Raw genomic sequence first — 20,237 nt, 5'->3', positions numbered from 1 at the left:
ACGAACGTCTCTCCACATGCTCAGTTCTGAGAGATAAGTGTGTGTGAAAGCCGTCCTTCACCTAGCTTGAAGGGAACACAAAGTTTCTTTTCAGTTGCCAACTCCACTCCATACATATATATGGGGAGGTACAAGCTCCAACTCGGTTTTACAGTGAAAACGGCAGGCACTTCAAACCGGCACTAGGAAACAGACTGAGAAACCAGAGTAAGGGTTTCTCCTGCAACTCGTTCCCTTTGTGCTGGATGAACGAACGTCTCTCCACATGCTCAGTTCTGAGAGATAAGTGTGTGTGAAAGCCGTCCTTCACCTAGCTTGAAGGGAACACAAAGTTTCTTTTCAGTTGCCAACTCCACTCCATACATATATATGGGGAGGTACAAGCTCCAACTCGGTTTTACAGTGAAAACGGCAGGCACTTCAAACCGGCACTAGAAAAACAGACTGAGAAACCACAGTAAGGGTTTTCCTGCAACCCGTTCCCTTTGTGCTGGATGAACGAACGTCTCTCCACATGCTCAGTTCTGAGAGATAAGTGTGTGTGAAAGCCGTCCTTCACCTAGATTGAAGGGAACACAAAGTTTCTTTTCAGTGGCCAACTCCACTCCATACATATATATGGGGAGGTACAAGCTCCAACTCGGTTTTACAGTGAAAACGGCAGGCACTTCAAACCGGCACTAGGAAACCGACTGAGAATCCAGAGTAAGGGTTTCTCCTGCAACCCGTTCCCTTTGTGCTGGATGAACGAACGTCTCTCCACATGCTCAGTTCTGAGAGATAAGTGTGTGTGAAAGCCGTCCTTCACCTAGCTTGAAGGGAACACAAAGTATCTTTTCATTGGCCAAATCCACTCCATACATATATATGGGGAGGTACAAGCTCCAACTCGATTTTACAGTGAAAACGGCAGGCACTTCAAACCGGCACTAGGAAACAGACTGAGAAACCAGAGTAAGGGTTTCTCCTGCAACCCGTTCCCTTTGTGCTGGATGAACGAACGTCTCTCCACATGCTCAGTTCCGAGAGATTCGTGTGTGTGAAAGCCGTCCTTCACCTAGCTTGAAGGGAACACAAAGTTTCTTTTCAGTTGCCAACTCCACTCCATACATATATATGGGGAGGTACAAGCTCCAACTCGGTTTTACAGTGAAAACGGCAGGCACTTCAAACCGGCACTAGGAAACAGACTGAGAAACCAGAGTAAGGGTTTCTCCTGCAACCCGTTCCCTTTGTGCTGGATGAACGAACGTCTCTCCACATGCTCAGTTCTGAGAGATAAGTGTGTGTGAAAGCCGTCCTTCACCTAGCTTGAAGGGAACACAAAGTTTCTTTTCAGTTGCCAACTCCACTCCATACATATATATGGGGAGGTACAAGCTCCAACTCGGTTTTACAGTGAAAACGGCAGGCACTTCAAACCGGCACTAGGAAACAGACTGAGAGACCAGAGTAAGGGTTTCTCCTACAACCCGTTCCCTTTGTGCTGGATGAACGAACGTCTCTCCACATGCTCAGTTCTGAGAGATAAGTGTGTGTGAAAGCCGTCCTTCACCTAGCTTGAAGGGAACACAAAGTTTCTTTTCAGTTGCCAACTCCACTCCATACATATATATGGGGAGGTACAAGCTCCAACTCGGTTTTACAGTGAAAACGGCAGGCACTTCAAACCGGCACTAGAAAAACAGACTGAGAAACCACAGTAAGGGTTTCTCCTGCAACCCGTTCCCTTTGTGCTGGATGAACGAACGTCTCTCCACATGCTCAGTTCTGAGAGATAAGTGTGTGTGAAAGCCGTCCTTCACCTAGCTTGAAGGGAACACAAAGTTTCTTTTCAGTTGCCAACTCCACTCCATACATATATATGGGGAGGTACAAGCTCCAACTCGGTTTTACAGTGAAAACGGCAGGCACTTCAAACCGGCACTAGGAAACAGACTGAGAGACCAGAGTAAGGGTTTCTCCTGCAACCCGTTCCCTTTGTGCTGGATGAACGAACGTCTCTCCACATGCTCAGTTCTGAGAGATAAGTGTGTGTGAAAGCCGTCCTTCACCTAGCTTGAAGGGAACACAAAGTTTCTTTTCAGTTGCCAACTCCACTCCATACATATATATGGGGAGGTACAAGCTCCAACTCGGTTTTACAGTGAAAACGGCAGGCACTTCAAACCGGCACTAGGAAACAGACTGAGAAACCAGAGTAAGGGTTTCTCCTGCAACTCGTTCCCTTTGTGCTGGATGAACGAACGTCTCTCCACATGCTCAGTTCTGAGAGATAAGTGTGTGTGAAAGCCGTCCTTCACCTAGCTTGAAGGGAACACAAAGTTTCTTTTCAGTTGCCAACTCCACTCCATACATATATATGGGGAGGTACAAGCTCCAACTCGGTTTTACAGTGAAAACGGCAGGCACTTCAAACCGGCACTAGAAAAACAGACTGAGAAACCACAGTAAGGGTTTTCCTGCAACCCGTTCCCTTTGTGCTGGATGAACGAACGTCTCTCCACATGCTCAGTTCTGAGAGATAAGTGTGTGTGAAAGCCGTCCTTCACCTAGATTGAAGGGAACACAAAGTTTCTTTTCAGTGGCCAACTCCACTCCATACATATATATGGGGAGGTACAAGCTCCAACTCGGTTTTACAGTGAAAACGGCAGGCACTTCAAACCGGCACTAGGAAACCGACTGAGAATCCAGAGTAAGGGTTTCTCCTGCAACCCGTTCCCTTTGTGCTGGATGAACGAACGTCTCTCCACATGCTCAGTTCTGAGAGATAAGTGTGTGTGAAAGCCGTCCTTCACCTAGCTTGAAGGGAACACAAAGTATCTTTTCATTGGCCAAATCCACTCCATACATATTTATGGGGAGGTACAAGCTCCAACTCGATTTTACAGTGAAAACGGCAGGCACTTCAAACCGGCACTAGGAAACAGACTGAGAAACCAGAGTAAGGGTTTCTCCTGCAACCCGTTCCCTTTGTGCTGGATGAACGAACGTCTCTCCACATGCTCAGTTCCGAGAGATTCGTGTGTGTGAAAGCCGTCCTTCACCTAGCTTGAAGGGAACACAAAGTTTCTTTTCAGTTGCCAACTCCACTCCATACATATATATGGGGAGGTACAAGCTCCAACTCGGTTTTACAGTGAAAACGGCAGGCACTTCAAACCGGCACTAGGAAACAGACTGAGAAACCAGAGTAAGGGTTTCTCCTGCAACCCGTTCCCTTTGTGCTGGATGAACGAACGTCTCTCCACATGCTCAGTTCTGAGAGATAAGTGTGTGTGAAAGCCGTCCTTCACCTAGCTTGAAGGGAACACAAAGTTTCTTTTCAGTTGCCAACTCCACTCCATACATATATATGGGGAGGTACAAGCTCCAACTCGGTTTTACAGTGAAAACGGCAGGCACTTCAAACCGGCACTAGGAAACAGACTGAGAGACCAGAGTAAGGGTTTCTCCTACAACCCGTTCCCTTTGTGCTGGATGAACGAACGTCTCTCCACATGCTCAGTTCTGAGAGATAAGTGTGTGTGAAAGCCGTCCTTCACCTAGCTTGAAGGGAACACAAAGTTTCTTTTCAGTTGCCAACTCCACTCCATACATATATATGGGGAGGTACAAGCTCCAACTCGGTTTTACAGTGAAAACGGCAGGCACTTCAAACCGGCACTAGAAAAACAGACTGAGAAACCACAGTAAGGGTTTTCCTGCAACCCGTTCCCTTTGTGCTGGATGAACGAACGTCTCTCCACATGCTCAGTTCTGAGAGATAAGTGTGTGTGAAAGCCGTCCTTCACCTAGATTGAAGGGAACACAAAGTTTCTTTTCAGTGGCCAACTCCACTCCATACATATATATGGGGAGGTACAAGCTCCAACTCGGTTTTACAGTGAAAACGGCAGGCACTTCAAACCGGCACTAGGAAACCGACTGAGAATCCAGAGTAAGGGTTTCTCCTGCAACCCGTTCCCTTTGTGCTGGATGAACGAACGTCTCTCCACATGCTCAGTTCTGAGAGATAAGTGTGTGTGAAAGCCGTCCTTCACCTAGCTTGAAGGGAACACAAAGTATCTTTTCATTGGCCAAATCCACTCCATACATATATATGGGGAGGTACAAGCTCCAACTCGATTTTACAGTGAAAACGGCAGGCACTTCAAACCGGCACTAGGAAACAGACTGAGAAACCAGAGTAAGGGTTTCTCCTGCAACCCGTTCCCTTTGTGCTGGATGAACGAACGTCTCTCCACATGCTCAGTTCCGAGAGATTCGTGTGTGTGAAAGCCGTCCTTCACCTAGCTTGAAGGGAACACAAAGTTTCTTTTCAGTTGCCAACTCCACTCCATACATATATATGGGGAGGTACAAGCTCCAACTCGGTTTTACAGTGAAAACGGCAGGCACTTCAAACCGGCACTAGGAAACAGACTGAGAAACCAGAGTAAGGGTTTCTCCTGCAACCCGTTCCCTTTGTGCTGGATGAACGAACGTCTCTCCACATGCTCAGTTCTGAGAGATAAGTGTGTGTGAAAGCCGTCCTTCACCTAGCTTGAAGGGAACACAAAGTTTCTTTTCAGTTGCCAACTCCACTCCATACATATATATGGGGAGGTACAAGCTCCAACTCGGTTTTACAGTGAAAACGGCAGGCACTTCAAACCGGCACTAGGAAACAGACTGAGAGACCAGAGTAAGGGTTTCTCCTACAACCCGTTCCCTTTGTGCTGGATGAACGAACGTCTCTCCACATGCTCAGTTCTGAGAGATAAGTGTGTGTGAAAGCCGTCCTTCACCTAGCTTGAAGGGAACACAAAGTTTCTTTTCAGTTGCCAACTCCACTCCATACATATATATGGGGAGGTACAAGCTCCAACTCGGTTTTACAGTGAAAACGGCAGGCACTTCAAACCGGCACTAGAAAAACAGACTGAGAAACCACAGTAAGGGTTTCTCCTGCAACCCGTTCCCTTTGTGCTGGATGAACGAACGTCTCTCCACATGCTCAGTTCTGAGAGATAAGTGTGTGTGAAAGCCGTCCTTCACCTAGCTTGAAGGGAACACAAAGTTTCTTTTCAGTTGCCAACTCCACTCCATACATATATATGGGGAGGTACAAGCTCCAACTCGGTTTTACAGTGAAAACGGCAGGCACTTCAAACCGGCACTAGGAAACAGACTGAGAGACCAGAGTAAGGGTTTCTCCTGCAACCCGTTCCCTTTGTGCTGGATGAACGAACGTCTCTCCACATGCTCAGTTCTGAGAGATAAGTGTGTGTGAAAGCCGTCCTTCACCTAGCTTGAAGGGAACACAAAGTTTCTTTTCAGTTGCCAACTCCACTCCATACATATATATGGGGAGGTACAAGCTCCAACTCGGTTTTACAGTGAAAACGGCAGGCACTTCAAACCGGCACTAGGAAACAGACTGAGAAACCAGAGTAAGGGTTTCTCCTGCAACTCGTTCCCTTTGTGCTGGATGAACGAACGTCTCTCCACATGCTCAGTTCTGAGAGATAAGTGTGTGTGAAAGCCGTCCTTCACCTAGCTTGAAGGGAACACAAAGTTTCTTTTCAGTTGCCAACTCCACTCCATACATATATATGGGGAGGTACAAGCTCCAACTCGGTTTTACAGTGAAAACGGCAGGCACTTCAAACCGGCACTAGAAAAACAGACTGAGAAACCACAGTAAGGGTTTTCCTGCAACCCGTTCCCTTTGTGCTGGATGAACGAACGTCTCTCCACATGCTCAGTTCTGAGAGATAAGTGTGTGTGAAAGCCGTCCTTCACCTAGATTGAAGGGAACACAAAGTTTCTTTTCAGTGGCCAACTCCACTCCATACATATATATGGGGAGGTACAAGCTCCAACTCGGTTTTACAGTGAAAACGGCAGGCACTTCAAACCGGCACTAGGAAACCGACTGAGAATCCAGAGTAAGGGTTTCTCCTGCAACCCGTTCCCTTTGTGCTGGATGAACGAACGTCTCTCCACATGCTCAGTTCTGAGAGATAAGTGTGTGTGAAAGCCGTCCTTCACCTAGCTTGAAGGGAACACAAAGTATCTTTTCATTGGCCAAATCCACTCCATACATATTTATGGGGAGGTACAAGCTCCAACTCGATTTTACAGTGAAAACGGCAGGCACTTCAAACCGGCACTAGGAAACAGACTGAGAAACCAGAGTAAGGGTTTCTCCTGCAACCCGTTCCCTTTGTGCTGGATGAACGAACGTCTCTCCACATGCTCAGTTCCGAGAGATTCGTGTGTGTGAAAGCCGTCCTTCACCTAGCTTGAAGGGAACACAAAGTTTCTTTTCAGTTGCCAACTCCACTCCATACATATATATGGGGAGGTACAAGCTCCAACTCGGTTTTACAGTGAAAACGGCAGGCACTTCAAACCGGCACTAGGAAACAGACTGAGAAACCAGAGTAAGGGTTTCTCCTGCAACCCGTTCCCTTTGTGCTGGATGAACGAACGTCTCTCCACATGCTCAGTTCTGAGAGATAAGTGTGTGTGAAAGCCGTCCTTCACCTAGCTTGAAGGGAACACAAAGTTTCTTTTCAGTTGCCAACTCCACTCCATACATATATATGGGGAGGTACAAGCTCCAACTCGGTTTTACAGTGAAAACGGCAGGCACTTCAAACCGGCACTAGGAAACAGACTGAGAGACCAGAGTAAGGGTTTCTCCTACAACCCGTTCCCTTTGTGCTGGATGAACGAACGTCTCTCCACATGCTCAGTTCTGAGAGATAAGTGTGTGTGAAAGCCGTCCTTCACCTAGCTTGAAGGGAACACAAAGTTTCTTTTCAGTTGCCAACTCCACTCCATACATATATATGGGGAGGTACAAGCTCCAACTCGGTTTTACAGTGAAAACGGCAGGCACTTCAAACCGGCACTAGGAAACAGACTGAGAGACCAGAGTAAGGGTTTCTCCTGCAACCCGTTCCCTTTGTGCTGGATGAACGAACGTCTCTCCACATGCTCAGTTCTGAGAGATAAGTGTGTGTGAAAGCCGTCCTTCACCTAGCTTGAAGGGAACACAAAGTTTCTTTTCAGTTGCCAACTCCACTCCATACATATATATGGGGAGGTACAAGCTCCAACTCGGTTTTACAGTGAAAACGGCAGGCACTTCAAACCGGCACTAGGAAACAGACTGAGAGACCAGAGTAAGGGTTTCTCCTGCAACCCGTTCCCTTTGTGCTGGATGAACGAACGTCTCTCCACATGCTCAGTTCTGAGAGATAAGTGTGTGTGAAAGCCGTCCTTCACCTAGCTTGAAGGGAACACAAAGTTTCTTTTCAGTTGCCAACTCCACTCCATACATATATATGGGGAGGTACAAGCTCCAACTCGGTTTTACAGTGAAAACGGCAGGCACTTCAAACCGGCACTAGGAAACAGACTGAGAGACCAGAGTAAGGGTTTCTCCTGCAACCCGTTCCCTTTGTGCTGGATGAACGAACGTCTCTCCACATGCTCAGTTCTGAGAGATAAGTGTGTGTGAAAGCCGTCCTTCACCTAGCTTGAAGGGAACACAAAGTTTATTTTCAGTTGCCAACTCCACTCCATACATATATATGGGGAGGTACAAGCTCCAACTCGGTTTTACAGTGAAAACGGCAGGCACTTCAAACCGGCACTAGGAAACAGACTGAGAAACCAGAGTAAGGGTTTCTCCTGCAACCCGTTCCCTTTGTGCTGGATGAACGAACGTCTCTCCACATGCTCAGTTCTGAGAGATAAGTGTGTGTGAAAGCCGTCCTTCACCTAGCTTGAAGGGAACACAAAGTTTCTTTTCAGTTGCCAACTCCACTCCATACATATATATGGGGAGGTACAAGCTCCAACTCGGTTTTACAGTGAAAACGGCAGGCACTTCAAACCGGCACTAGGAAACAGACTGAGAAACCAGAGTAAGGGTTTCTCCTGCAACCCGTTCCCTTTGTGCTGGATGAACGAACGTCTCTCCACATGCTCAGTTCTGAGAGATAAGTGTGTGTGAAAGCCGTCCTTCACCTAGCTTGAAGGGAACACAAAGTTTCTTTTCAGTTGCCAACTCCACTCCATACATATATATGGGGAGGTACAAGCTCCAACTCGGTTTTACAGTGAAAACGGCAGGCACTTCAAACCGGCACTAGAAAAACAGACTGAGAAACCACAGTAAGGGTTTCTCCTGCAACCCGTTCCCTTTGTGCTGGATGAACGAACGTCTCTCCACATGCTCAGTTCTGAGAGATAAGTGTGTGTGAAAGCCGTCCTTCAGCTAGCTTGAAGGGAACACAAAGTTTCTTTTCAGTTGCCAACTCCACTCCATACATATATATGGGGAGGTACAAGCTCCAACTCGGTTTTACAGTGAAAACGGCAGGCACTTCAAACCGGCACTAGGAAACAGACTGAGAGACCAGAGTAAGGGTTTCTCCTGCAACCCGTTCCCTTTGTGCTGGATGAACGAACGTCTCTCCACATGCTCAGTTCTGAGAGATAAGTGTGTGTGAAAGCCGTCCTTCACCTAGCTTGAAGGGAACACAAAGTTTCTTTTCAGTTGCCAACTCCACTCCATACATATATATGGGGAGGTACAAGCTCCAACTCGGTTTTACAGTGAAAACGGAAGGCACTTCAAACCGGCACTAGGAAACAGACTGAGAGACCAGAGTAAGGGTTTCTCCCGCAACCCGTTCCCTTTGTGCTGGATGAACGAACGTCTCTCCACATGCTCAGTTCTGAGAGATAAGTGTGTGTGAAAGCCGTCCTTCACCTAGCTTGAAGGGAACACAAAGTTTCTTTTCAGTTGCCAACTCCACTCCATACATATATATGGGGAGGTACAAGCTCCAACTCGGTTTTACAGTGAAAACGGCAGGCACTTCAAACCGGCACTAGAAAAACAGACTGAGAAACCACAGTAAGGGTTTCTCCTGCAACCCGTTCCCTTTGTGCTGGATGAACGAACGTCTCTCCACATGCTCAGTTCTGAGAGATAAGTGTGTGTGAAAGCCGTCCTTCACCTAGCTTGAAGGGAACACAAAGTTTCTTTTCAGTTGCCAACTCCACTCCATACATATATATGGGGAGGTACAAGCTCCAACTCGGTTTTACAGTGAAAACGGCAGGCACTTCAAACCGGCACTAGGAAACAGACTGAGAAACCAGAGTAAGGGTTTCTCCTGCAACCCGTTCCCTTTGTGCTGGATGAACGAACGTCTCTCCACATGCTCAGTTCTGAGAGATAAGTGTGTGTGAAAGCCGTCCTTCACCTAGCTTGAAGGGAACACAAAGTTTCTTTTCAGTTGCCAACTCCACTCCATACATATATATGGGGAGGTACAAGCTCCAACTCGGTTTTACAGTGAAAACGGCAGGCACTTCAAACCGGCACTAGAAAAACAGACTGAGAAACCACAGTAAGGGTTTCTCCTGCAACCCGTTCCCTTTGTGCTGGATGAACGAACGTCTCTCCACATGCTCAGTTCTGAGAGATAAGTGTGTGTGAAAGCCGTCCTTCACCTAGCTTGAAGGGAACACAAAGTTTCTTTTCAGTTGCCAACTCCACTCCATACATATATATGGGGAGGTACAAGCTCCAACTCGGTTTTACAGTGAAAACGGCAGGCACTTCAAACCGGCACTAGGAAACAGACTGAGAGACCAGAGTAAGGGTTTCTCCTGCAAACCGTTCCCTTTGTGCTGGATGAACGAACGTCTCTCCACATGCTCAGTTCTGAGAGATAAGTGTGTGTGAAAGCCGTCCTTCACCTAGCTTGAAGGGAACACAAAGTTTCTTTTCAGTTGCCAACTCCACTCCATACATATATATGGGGAGGTACAAGCTCCAACTCGGTTTTACAGTGAAAACGGAAGGCACTTCAAACCGGCACTAGGAAACAGACTGAGAGACCAGAGTAAGGGTTTCTCCTGCAACCCGTTCCCTTTGTGCTGGATGAACGAACGTCTCTCCACATGCTCAGTTCTGAGAGATAAGTGTGTGTGAAAGCCGTCCTTCACCTAGCTTGAAGGGAACACAAAGTTTCTTTTCAGTTGCCAACTCCACTCCATACATATATATGGGGAGGTACAAGCTCCAACTCGGTTTTACAGTGAAAACGGCAGGCACTTCAAACCGGCACTAGGAAACAGACTGAGAGACCAGAGTAAGGGTTTCTCCTGCAACCCGTTCCCTTTGTGCTGGATGAACGAACGTCTCTCCACATGCTCAGTTCTGAGAGATAAGTGTGTGTGAAAGCCGTCCTTCACCTAGCTTGAAGGGAACACAAAGTTTCTTTTCAGTTGCCAACTCCACTCCATACATATATATGGGGAGGTACAAGCTCCAACTCGGTTTTACAGTGAAAACGGCAGGCACTTCAAACCGGCACTAGGAAACAGACTGAGAAACCAGAGTAAGGGTTTCTCCTGCAACCCGTTCCCTTTGTGCTGGATGAACGAACGTCTCTCCACATGCTCAGTTCTGAGAGATAAGTGTGTGTGAAAGCCGTCCTTCACCTAGCTTGAAGGGAACACAAAGTTTCTTTTCAGTTGCCAACTCCACTCCATACATATATATGGGGAGGTACAAGCTCCAACTCGGTTTTACAGTGAAAACGGCAGGCACTTCAAACCGGCACTAGGAAACAGACTGAGAGACCAGAGTAAGGGTTTCTCCTGCAACCCGTTCCCTTTGTGCTGGATGAACGAACGTCTCTCCACATGCTCAGTTCTGAGAGATAAGTGTGTGTGAAAGCCGTCCTTCACCTAGCTTGAAGGGAACACAAAGTTTCTTTTCAGTTGCCAACTCCACTCCATACATATATATGGGGAGGTACAAGCTCCAACTCGGTTTTACAGTGAAAACGGCAGGCACTTCAAACCGGCACTAGAAAAACAGACTGAGAAACCAGAGTAAGGGTTTCTCCTGCAACCCGTTCCCTTTGTGCTGGATGAACGAACGTCTCTCCACATGCTCAGTTCTGAGAGATAAGTGTGTGTGAAAGCCGTCCTTCACCTAGCTTGAAGGGAACACAAAGTTTCTTTTCAGTTGCCAACTCCACTCCATACATATATATGGGGAGGTACAAGCTCAAACTCGGTTTTACAGTGAAAACGGCAGGCACTTCAAACCGGCACTAGGAAACAGACTGAGAAACCAGAGTCAGGGTTTCTCCTGCAACCCGTTCCCTTTGTGCTGGATGAACGAACGTCTCTCCACATGCTCAGTTCTGAGAGATAAGTGTGTGTGAAAGCCGTCCTTCACCTAGCTTGAAGGGAACACAAAGTTTCTTTTCAGTTGCCAACTCCACTCCATACATATATATGGGGAGGTACAAGCTCCAACTCGGTTTTACAGTGAAAACGGCAGGCACTTCAAACCGGCACTAGGAAACAGACTGAGAGACCAGAGTAAGGGTTTCTCCTGCAACCCGTTCCCTTTGTGCTGGATGAACGAACGTCTCTCCACATGCTCAGTTCTGAGAGATAAGTGTGTGTGAAAGCCGTCCTTCACCTAGCTTGAAGGGAACACAAAGTTTCTTTTCAGTTGCCAACTCCACTCCATACATATATATGGGGAGGTACAAGCTCCAACTCGGTTTTACAGTGAAAACGGCAGGCACTTCAAACCGGCACTAGGAAACAGACTGAGAGACCAGAGTAAGGGTTTCTCCTGCAACCCGTTCCCTTTGTGCTGGATGAACGAACGTCTCTCCACATGCTCAGTTCTGAGAGATAAGTGTGTGTGAAAGCCGTCCTTCACCTAGCTTGAAGGGAACACAAAGTTTCTTTTCAGTTGCCAACTCCACTCCATACATATATATGGGGAGGTACAAGCTCCAACTCGGTTTTACAGTGAAAACGGCAGGCACTTCAAACCGGCACTAGGAAACAGACTGAGAGACCAGAGTAAGGGTTTCTCCTGCAACCCGTTCCCTTTGTGCTGGATGAACGAACGTCTCTCCACATGCTCAGTTCTGAGAGATAAGTGTGTGTGAAAGCCGTCCTTCACCTAGCTTGAAGGGAACACAAAGTTTCTTTTCAGTTGCCAACTCCACTCCATACATATATATGGGGAGGTACAAGCTCCAACTCGGTTTTACAGTGAAAACGGCAGGCACTTCAAACCGGCACTAGGAAACAGACTGAGAGACCAGAGTAAGGGTTTCTCCTGCAACCCGTTCCCTTTGTGCTGGATGAACGAACGTCTCTCCACATGCTCAGTTCTGAGAGATAAGTGTGTGTGAAAGCCGTCCTTCACCTAGCTTGAAGGGAACACAAAGTTTCTTTTCAGTTGCCAACTCCACTCCATACATATATATGGGGAGGTACAAGCTCCAACTCGGTTTTACAGTGAAAACGGCAGGCACTTCAAACCGGCACTAGGAAACAGACTGAGAAACCAGAGTAAGGGTTTCTCCTGCAACCCGTTCCCTTTGTGCTGGATGAACGAACGTCTCTCCACATGCTCAGTTCTGAGAGATAAGTGTGTGTGAAAGCCGTCCTTCACCTAGCTTGAAGGGAACACAAAGTTTCTTTTCAGTTGCCAACTCCACTCCATACATATATATGGGGAGGTACAAGCTCCAACTCGGTTTTACAGTGAAAACGGCAGGCACTTCAAACCGGCACTAGGAAACAGACTGAGAAACCAGAGTAAGGGTTTCTCCTGCAACCCGTTCCCTTTGTGCTGGATGAACGAACGTCTCTCCACATGCTCAGTTCTGAGAGATAAGTGTGTGTGAAAGCCGTCCTTCACCTAGATTGAAGGGAACACAAAGTTTCTTTTCAGTGGCCAACTGCACTCCATACATATATATGGGGAGGTACAAGCTCCAACTCGGTTTTACAGTGAAAACGGCAGGCACTTCAAACCGGCACTAGGAAACCGACTGAGAATCCAGAGTAAGGGTTTCTCCTGCAACCCGTTCCCTTTGTGCTGGATGAACGAACGTCTCTCCACATGCTCAGTTCTGAGAGATAAGTGTGTGTGAAAGCTGTCCTTCACCTAGCTTGAAGGGAACACAAAGTTTCTTTTCAGTTGCCAAATCCACTCCATACATATATATAGGGAGGTACAAGCTCCAACTCGGTTTTACAGTGAAAACGGCAGGCACTTCAAACCGGCACTAGAAAAACAGACTGAGAAACCACAGTAAGGGTTTCTCCTGCAACCGGTTCCCTTTGTGCTGGATGAACGAACGTCTCTCCACATGCTCAGTTCTGAGAGATAAGTGTGTGTGAAAGCCGTCCTTCACCTAGCTTGAAGGGAACACAAAGTTTCTTTTCAGTTGCCAACTCCACTCCATACATATATATGGGGAGGTACAAGCTCCAACTCGGTTTTACAGTGAAAACGGCAGACACTTCAAACCAGCACTAGGAAACAGACTGAGAATCCAGAGTAAGGGTTTCTCCTGCAACCCGTTCCCTTTGTGCTGGATGAACGAACTTCTCTCCACATGCTCAGTTCTGAGAGATAAGTGTGTGTGAAAGCCGTCCTTCAACTAGATTGAAGGGAACACAAAGTATCTTTTCAGTGGCCAAATCCACTCCATACATATATATGGGGAGGTACAAGCTCCAACTCGATTTTACAGTGAAAACGGCAGGCACTTCAAACCGGCACTAGGAAACAGACTGAGAAACCAGAGTAAGGGTTTCTCCTGCAACCCGTTCCCTTTGTGCTGGATGAACGAACGTCTCTCCACATGCTCAGTTCCGAGAGATAAGTGTGTGTGAAAGCCGTCCTTCACCTAGCTTGAAGGGAACACAAAGTTTCTTTTCAATTGCCAACTCCACTCCATACATATATATGGGGAGGTACAAGCTCCAACTCGGTTTTACAGTGAAAACGGCAGGCACTTCAAACCGGCACTAGGAAACAGACTGAGAAACCAGAGTAAGGGTTTCTCCTGCAACCCGTTCCCTTTGTGCTGGATGAACGAACGTCTCTCCACATGCTCAGTTCTGAGAGATAAGTGTGTGTGAAAGCCGTCCTTCACCTAGCTTGAAGGGAACACAAAGTTTCTTTTCAGTTGCCAACTCCACTCCATACATATATATGGGGAGGTACAAGCTCCAACTCGGTTTTACAGTGAAAACGGCAGGCACTTCAAACCGGCACTAGGAAACAGACTGAGAAACCAGAGTAAGGGTTTCTCCTGCAACTCGTTCCCTTTGTGCTGGATGAACGAACGTCTCTCCACATGCTCAGTTCTGAGAGATAAGTGTGTGTGAAAGCCGTCCTTCATCTAGCTTGAAGGGAACACAAAGTTTCTTTTCAGTTGCCAACTCCACTCCATACATATATATGGGGAGGTACAAGCTCCAACTCGGTTTTACAGTGAAAACGGCAGGCACTTCAAACCGGCACTAGGAAACAGACTGAGAGACCAGAGTAAGGGTTTCTCCTGCAACCCGTTCCCTTTGTGCTGGATGAACGAACGTCTCTCCACATGCTCAGTTCTGAGAGATAAGTGTGTGTGAAAGCCGTCCTTCACCTAGCTTGAAGGGAACACAAAGTTTATTTTCAGTTGCCAACTCCACTCCATACATATATATGGGGAGGTACAAGCTCCAACTCGGTTTTACAGTGAAAACGGCAGGCACTTCAAACCGGCACTAGGAAACAGACTGAGAAACCAGAGTAAGGGTTTCTCCTGCAACCCGTTCCCTTTGTGCTGGATGAACGAACGTCTCTCCACATGCTCAGTTCTGAGAGATAAGTGTGTGTGAAAGCCGTCCTTCACCTAGCTTGAAGGGAACACAAAGTTTCTTTTCAGTTGCCAACTCCACTCCATACATATATATGGGGAGGTACAAGCTCCAACTCGGTTTTACAGTGAAAACGGCAGGCACTTCAAACCGGCACTAGGAAACAGACTGAGAAACCAGAGTAAGGGTTTCTCCTGCAACCCGTTCCCTTTGTGCTGGATGAACGAACGTCTCTCCACATGCTCAGTTCTGAGAGATAAGTGTGTGTGAAAGCCGTCCTTCACCTAGCTTGAAGGGAACACAAAGTTTCTTTTCAGTTGCCAACTCCACTCCATACATATATATGGGGAGGTACAAGCTCCAACTCGGTTTTACAGTGAAAACGGCAGGCACTTCAAACCGGCACTAGAAAAACAGACTGAGAAACCACAGTAAGGGTTTCTCCTGCAACCCGTTCCCTTTGTGCTGGATGAACGAACGTCTCTCCACATGCTCAGTTCTGAGAGATAAGTGTGTGTGAAAGCCGTCCTTCACCTAGCTTGAAGGGAACACAAAGTTTCTTTTCAGTTGCCAACTCCACTCCATACATATATATGGGGAGGTACAAGCTCCAACTCGGCTTTACAGTGAAAACGGCAGGCACTTCAAACCGGCACTAGGAAACAGACTGAGAGACCAGAGTAAGGGTTTCTCCTGCAACCCGTTCCCTTTGTGCTGGATGAACGAACGTCTCTCCACATGCTCAGTTCTGAGAGATAAGTGTGTGTGAAAGCCGTCCTTCACCTAGCTTGAAGGGAACACAAAGTTTCTTTTCAGTTGCCAACTCCACTCCATACATATATATGGGGAGGTACAAGCTCCAACTCGGTTTTACAGTGAAAACGGCAGGCACTTCAAACCGGCACTAGGAAACAGACTGAGAAACCAGAGTAAGGGTTTCTCCTGCAACCCGTTCCCTTTGTGCTGGATGAACGAACGTCTCTCCACATGCTCAGTTCTGAGAGATAAGTGTGTGTGAAAGCCGTCCTTCACCTAGCTTGAAGGGAACACAAAGTTTCTTTTCAGTTGCCAACTCCACTCCATACATATATATGGGGAGGTACAAGCTCCAACTCGGTTTTACAGTGAAAACGGCAGGCACTTCAAACCGGCACTAGGAAACAGACTGAGAAACCAGAGTAAGGGTTTCTCCTGCAACCCGTTCCCTTTGTGCTGGATGAACGAACGTCTCTCCACATGCTCAGTTCTGAGAGATAAGTGTGTGTGAAAGCCGTCCTTCACCTAGCTTGAAGGGAACACAAAGTTTCTTTTCAGTTGCCAACTCCACTCCATACATATATATGGGGAGGTACAAGCTCCAACTCGGTTTTACAGTGAAAACGGCAGGCACTTCAAACCGGCACTAGAAAAACAGACTGAGAAACCACAGTAAGGGTTTCTCCTGCAACCCGTTCCCTTTGTGCTGGATGAACGAACGTCTCTCCACATGCTCAGTTCTGAGAGATAAGTGTGTGTGAAAGCCGTCCTTCACCTAGCTTGAAGGGAACACAAAGTTTCTTTTCAGTTGCCAACTCCACTCCATACATATATATGGGGAGGTACAAGCTCCAACTCGGTTTTACAGTGAAAACGGCAGGCACTTCAAACCGGCACTAGGAAACAGACTGAGAAACCAGAGTAAGGGTTTCTCCTGCAACCCGTTCCCTTTGTGCTGGATGAACGAACGTCTCTCCACATGCTCAGTTCTGAGAGATAAGTGTGTGTGAAAGCCGTCCTTCACCTAGCTTGAAGGGAACACAAAGTTTCTTTTCAGTTGCCAACTCCACTCCATACATATATATGGGGAGGTACAAGCTCCAACTCGGTTTTACAGTGAAAACGGCAGGCACTTCAAACCGGCACTAGAAAAACAGACTGAGAAACCACAGTAAGGGTTTCTCCTGCAACCCGTTCCCTTTGTGCTGGATGAACGAACGTCTCTCCACATGCTCAGTTCTGAGAGATAAGTGTGTGTGAAAGCCGTCCTTCACCTAGCTTGAAGGGAACACAAAGTTTCTTTTCAGTTGCCAACTCCACTCCATACATATATATGGGGAGGTACAAGCTCCAACTCGGTTTTACAGTGAAAACGGCAGGCACTTCAAACCGGCACTAGGAAACAGACTGAGAGACCAGAGTAAGGGTTTCTCCTGCAACCCGTTCCCTTTGTGCTGGATGAACGAACGTCTCTCCACATGCTCAGTTCTGAGAGATAAGTGTGTGTGAAAGCCGTCCTTCACCTAGCTTGAAGGGAACACAAAGTTTCTTTTCAGTTGCCAACTCCACTCCATACATATATATGGGGAGGTACAAGCTCCAACTCGGTTTTACAGTGAAAACGGAAGGCACTTCAAACCGGCACTAGGAAACAGACTGAGAGACCAGAGTAAGGGTTTCTCCCGCAACCCGTTCCCTTTGTGCTGGATGAACGAACGTCTCTCCACATGCTCAGTTCTGAGAGATAAGTGTGTGTGAAAGCCGTCCTTCACCTAGCTTGAAGGGAACACAAAGTTTCTTTTCAGTTGCCAACTCCACTCCATACATATATATGGGGAGGTACAAGCTCCAACTCGGTTTTACAGTGAAAACGGCAGGCACTTCAAACCGGCACTAGAAAAACAGACTGAGAAACCACAGTAAGGGTTTCTCCTGCAACCCGTTCCCTTTGTGCTGGATGAACGAACGTCTCTCCACATGCTCAGTTCTGAGAGATAAGTGTGTGTGAAAGCCGTCCTTCACCTAGCTTGAAGGGAACACAAAGTTTCTTTTCAGTTGCCAACTCCACTCCATACATATATATGGGGAGGTACAAGCTCCAACTCGGTTTTACAGTGAAAACGGCAGGCACTTCAAACCGGCACTAGGAAACAGACTGAGAAACCAGAGTAAGGGTTTCTCCTGCAACCCGTTCCCTTTGTGCTGGATGAACGAACGTCTCTCCACATGCTCAGTTCTGAGAGATAAGTGTGTGTGAAAGCCGTCCTTCACCTAGCTTGAAGGGAACACAAAGTTTCTTTTCAGTTGCCAACTCCACTCCATACATATATATGGGGAGGTACAAGCTCCAACTCGGTTTTACAGTGAAAACGGCAGGCACTTCAAACCGGCACTAGAAAAACAGACTGAGAAACCACAGTAAGGGTTTCTCCTGCAACCCGTTCCCTTTGTGCTGGATGAACGAACGTCTCTCCACATGCTCAGTTCTGAGAGATAAGTGTGTGTGAAAGCCGTCCTTCACCTAGCTTGAAGGGAACACAAAGTTTCTTTTCAGTTGCCAACTCCACTCCATACATATATATGGGGAGGTACAAGCTCCAACTCGGTTTTACAGTGAAAACGGCAGGCACTTCAAACCGGCACTAGGAAACAGACTGAGAGACCAGAGTAAGGGTTTCTCCTGCAACCCGTTCCCTTTGTGCTGGATGAACGAACGTCTCTCCACATGCTCAGTTCTGAGAGATAAGTGTGTGTGAAAGCCGTCCTTCACCTAGCTTGAAGGGAACACAAAGTTTCTTTTCAGTTGCCAACTCCACTCCATACATATATATGGGGAGGTACAAGCTCCAACTCGGTTTTACAGTGAAAACGGAAGGCACTTCAAACCGGCACTAGGAAACAGACTGAGAGACCAGAGTAAGGGTTTCTCCTGCAACCCGTTCCCTTTGTGCTGGATGAACGAACGTCTCTCCACATGCTCAGTTCTGAGAGATAAGTGTGTGTGAAAGCCGTCCTTCACCTAGCTTGAAGGGAACACAAAGTTTCTTTTCAGTTGCCAACTCCACTCCATACATATATATGGGGAGGTACAAGCTCCAACTCGGTTTTACAGTGAAAACGGCAGGCACTTCAAACCGGCACTAGGAAACAGACTGAGAGACCAGAGTAAGGGTTTCTCCTGCAACCCGTTCCCTTTGTGCTGGATGAACGAACGTCTCTCCACATGCTCAGTTCTGAGAGATAAGTGTGTGTGAAAGCCGTCCTTCACCTAGCTTGAAGGGAACACAAAGTTTCTTTTCAGTTGCCAACTCCACTCCATACATATATATGGGGAGGTACAAGCTCCAACTCGGTTTTACAGTGAAAACGGCAGGCACTTCAAAACGGCACTAGGAAACAGACTGAGAAACCAGAGTAAGGGTTTCTCCTGCAACCCGTTCCCTTTGTGCTGGATGAACGAACGTCTCTCCACATGCTCAGTTCTGAGAGATAAGTGTGTGTGAAAGCCGTCCTTCACCTAGCTTGAAGGGAACACAAAGTTTCTTTTCAGTTGCCAACTCCACTCCATACATATATATGGGGAGGTACAAGCTCCAACTCGGTTTTACAGTGAAAACGGCAGGCACTTCAAACCGGCACTAGGAAACAGACTGAGAGACCAGAGTAAGGGTTTCTCCTGCAACCCGTTCCCTTTGTGCTGGATGAACGAACGTCTCTCCACATGCTCAGTTCTGAGAGATAAGTGTGTGTGAAAGCCGTCCTTCACCTAGCTTGAAGGGAACACAAAGTTTCTTTTCAGTTGCCAACTCCACTCCATACATATATATGGGGAGGTACAAGCTCCAACTCGGTTTTACAGTGAAAACGGCAGGCACTTCAAACCGGCACTAGAAAAACAGACTGAGAAACCAGAGTAAGGGTTTCTCCTGCAACCCGTTCCCTTTGTGCTGGATGAACGAACGTCTCTCCACATGCTCAGTTCTGAGAGATAAGTGTGTGTGAAAGCCGTCCTTCACCTAGCTTGAAGGGAACACAAAGTTTCTTTTCAGTTGCCAACTCCACTCCATACATATATATGGGGAGGTACAAGCTCAAACTCGGTTTTACAGTGAAAACGGCAGGCACTTCAAACCGGCACTAGGAAACAGACTGAGAAACCAGAGTCAGGGTTTCTCCTGCAACCCGTTCCCTTTGTGCTGGATGAACGAACGTCTCTCCACATGCTCAGTTCTGAGAGATAAGTGTGTGTGAAAGCCGTCCTTCACCTAGCTTGAAGGGAACACAAAGTTTCTTTTCAGTTGCCAACTCCACTCCATACATATATATGGGGAGGTACAAGCTCCAACTCGGTTTTACAGTGAAAACGGCAGGCACTTCAAACCGGCACTAGGAAACAGACTGAGAGACCAGAGTAAGGGTTTCTCCTGCAACCCGTTCCCTTTGTGCTGGATGAACGAACGTCTCTCCACATGCTCAGTTCTGAGAGATAAGTGTGTGTGAAAGCCGTCCTTCACCTAGCTTGAAGGGAACACAAAGTTTCTTTTCAGTTGCCAACTCCACTCCATACATATATATGGGGAGGTACAAGCTCCAACTCGGTTTTACAGTGAAAACGGCAGGCACTTCAAACCGGCACTAGGAAACAGACTGAGAGACCAGAGTAAGGGTTTCTCCTGCAACCCGTTCCCTTTGTGCTGGATGAACGAACGTCTCTCCACATGCTCAGTTCTGAGAGATAAGTGTGTGTGAAAGCCGTC

The sequence above is a fragment of the Vicugna pacos genome, unplaced genomic scaffold (assembly GCF_048564905.1).
Source record: "Vicugna pacos unplaced genomic scaffold, VicPac4 scaffold_77, whole genome shotgun sequence".
In the NCBI taxonomy this organism is placed as follows: Eukaryota; Metazoa; Chordata; class Mammalia; order Artiodactyla; family Camelidae; genus Vicugna; species Vicugna pacos.
This window is presented reverse-complemented; position numbering follows the sequence as displayed.